Source organism: Echinops telfairi, unplaced genomic scaffold, assembly GCF_000313985.2.
Source record: "Echinops telfairi isolate 266 unplaced genomic scaffold, ASM31398v2 ScPeMD7_7429;HRSCAF=8467, whole genome shotgun sequence".
NCBI lineage: Eukaryota > Metazoa > Chordata > Mammalia > Afrosoricida > Tenrecidae > Echinops > Echinops telfairi.
In genome coordinates this window covers 3,936,981-3,940,202 of record NW_022111329.1, presented here as the reverse complement: position 1 = coordinate 3,940,202, position 3,222 = coordinate 3,936,981, and the positions used below count along the sequence as shown (strand labels likewise).

At 41.5% G+C, this 3,222-nt stretch overlaps 1 non-coding gene across 1 annotated transcript; it reads right to left on the bottom strand.

The window, feature by feature from the left end:
* Positions 1–1,987: 1,987 nt before the first annotated feature.
* Positions 1,988–2,151, bottom strand: LOC115872652. Its single transcript, XR_004047984.1, has one exon. It is a non-coding gene; the product is annotated as a U1 spliceosomal RNA (small nuclear RNA).
* Positions 2,152–3,222: the final 1,071 nt, after the last annotated feature.

The following is a 3,222-nucleotide window of genomic DNA, read 5'->3' as shown; positions in this document are numbered from 1 at the left end:
GGGGGGGGGGTACAGGTCAATAATCCACGTATTTTGGTTTAAAAAGTTGTCCTATACATGTATACTTTCCTTTTCTAAGCAGTATTTGGAATTCTATAACATTGACTAAGTTAATGTTACTATAAATAGAATTATCATATACCCCATGGGGATGTTTTATAATGTTCCCCAATAAAATGATAATGATGTCTCTAAAGTGGAACAGGAACATATATAAACCATAGATATATGAATGGATTTTGAGCTCAAATTTAATTGTAGCTGCTCCTCAACCTCATCTCACTGCCATTGAGTCAATACTGACTCACGTTGACTGCCTGTGGGTTTCCAAGACTGACACTGTTTATTGGAGTAGAAAGCCCAGTCTTTCTCCTGTGGAGCTGCTGGTGGTTTTGAACTGTCACCCATGTGAATCACAGCCCAATGTATAACCACTACACCACAGGGTTCCGAAGGGACATTAAGTCACTGACACCTACAGCCAGACCTCCAAAAGAAACCCCAAAACCACCCTAAAATAAAGAAACACAGTTGCGGACCAAGAGAGTTCAGTTCTCAAGGTGTCAGCTGATAGTATGGCAGGCACAGGAGTGAGACAGCTTTATACTGCAAACACAGGGAGCCTTCAGATATACTAAAATTAGAGATTGTTGGCATGAGAAAACTGAAGATGGGCTAATTAGGAGCAGGGTACCTTAAGTTATTGGTTGTTGTTGCTAGTTGGCATCCTCTTGATCCCAAATTCATGCTGACCCCATGTACAAGGGAACAAAACTGCTTAGTCCTGCATCATCTTTATGATGCATTGCAGATCGGACTGTTATGATCCACCGACTTTTCATTGGATTGCTTATTGGAAGTAGATTACTAAACCTTTCTTCCTAGTTCATCATAGTCTGAAACTCCGTTGAAACCTGTTCAACAAGTAACAGAGAAGGCTTCTCTCACTGATGAATAATGGCTGTGCATGAAGTGCATTGGTCAGGAATGAAATCAGGGTTTCCCGGGAAGCTACGAATTCTTTCACATCCACAGGGATTGATCAACAGAACACATTTGCTTTTCTCTGGTTGGTCCTGAGTTGTAAGCAAGAGGGGCAGTGAAGGAATAAAGGAGTAGGTGTGGGCGGCCAAAAGAAGCTGGCTGTTCTTGACCAAGTTGTGACAGTTTGGGGTGGATTGCTATGGATTTTGTTGGCCTGAGTTCTATTGTCATATATGGTTTGTTTGTATATTTAGGCTCTCACTCAGAGCCTCTGCTGTCACCCACTTCATCAGGCTTCCCATTGCTTCCTCACAATGCTTGCTTCTGAGTGGACTTCTTGATCAAGTTTGTTTGCCTGAAGGGTCAGGTGGAAAGCCTTAGCTAGTAAGAATTCTTCTCTGGGAGAGAGGGGGCTCCCTAGGGAGCGACATCCATCAAAGAGAGGAAGGGGTCAAGAAAATCAGGGCAGTGGCCAGTCATACAACAGGATCAATGCCCACTACAAAAATACAGCTAATGACAAGAGTCACAAAACAGGTGTTGGAGACAGAACCCAGAATATTTTTATCAATCAATGGACGAAGAGAAAGATGATTTCTGTACAAATTAACCTACAAGGAATGAAATTTACACCTATTCTTCCAGGGAAGACTCAAAGTTTAAAGAAAAAGAACCTTCATGATTTTTCCATTAAAAACTTACTATTGTGATCCAGTGCAACTTTAGCTTGAAGTTCCCTGGTGTCACAACTATGGCACCTATTTTTGCTTAGCTAGGGCAAGCTGGATCACTGAAGACTGGATCACACAAAGCAGGGCTGCTTTGAGGACTTGTGTTCACAGTTCCTCTGGAATCAGGAAGGAATGAGGAAAGACTGGCCTGAATCCCAAGAAGCAAAGTTCTCCAAAAAAACAAGTTGCCATGACCATGGCAGTCTTACACTACCAGCTAAAAGGATCTCTAGCCTCACCACAATGCCCTGTAGACCTTTTTTGTTTTTTTACAGGGGAATGCACAAACGCAGTCCCCCACTACCACAAATTCTGCAGTCGAGTTTCCCACATTTGGGGAAATCGCAGGGGTCAGCATATCCAGAGTGCAACGGACAAGCCTCGCCCTGGGAAAACCACCTTCGTGATCATGGTATCTCTCCTGCCAGATAAGTATGTAGACCTTCTTATATAGCAATGCTTCTCAACCTTCTGAATGCCGTGGCCCTTTAATACAGTTTGTTATGTTGTGGTGACTCCCCAACCATAAAATTATTTTCATTGCTACTTCATAACTATAATTTTGCTACTGTTATGAATCATAATGTAAACATCTGATATGCAGGATGTAGTTTCATTGTTACAAATTGAACATAATTAAACCATAGTGATTAATCACAAAACAATATGTCATTATATACTGTGAAATGTTTATTTCTAATTAAAAATAAATGAAATTTTGTCTTGAGGCTGATAAACACATGTAGGGTTAATTGAAGGGCAAGTAACAGTCTTCACAATGGGTATGTGGGCATATCTGCATGTGGGCAGACCTGTCTGGAGATGGATAGAGAAGCAGTGTCACGATTCCTAAGACAATTGGAAATATGTGTTTTCCGATGGTGTTAGGCGACCCCTCTGAAAGGGGCGTTCAACCCCCAAAGGGGTCGCGACCCACAGGTTGAGAATCACTGTTATAAAGGAACCTGTGCTGCTAAAACGAAAAATACAGGAGGCTACACCCCACTGAGAACTCAAAATTCAAAGATTGTACAGTTGACCCTTGAACCACATGGATTTAAATGTGCTAGCACACTTGTATGCGGATTTTTGTTCCTGTAACTCTTGCAGTGAGCTCGTGTTGGGAGATCTGCTGAAACTGCTGTCATGCAAATCAGTAACTGGAGAGATGAACTCACCACACAGAGAAGATTAAGATGTTCAAGGGCCAACTTCAAATAGATGTGGATTTTGAGTATGTGGGAAGTTGGCACCCCTAACCACCATGTTATTCAAGGATCAACTATATCTACAACATTGTTGCTGCCTACTTGCTGCAAAAATACAACTCATTCAATAGTCCAGAACAAAGGAACCATGGTTACCATTTTGACATATTACTCTCAACCTGGAAGATATTGCTAGTTTCATTTCAGACTTCCTTAATAAAGTGACTTTCTAAGTAACATGCATCACACAAAATTTGGGGTTTCCCAGTGTATGTAGTTAGGTTTATACTCAATGGTAT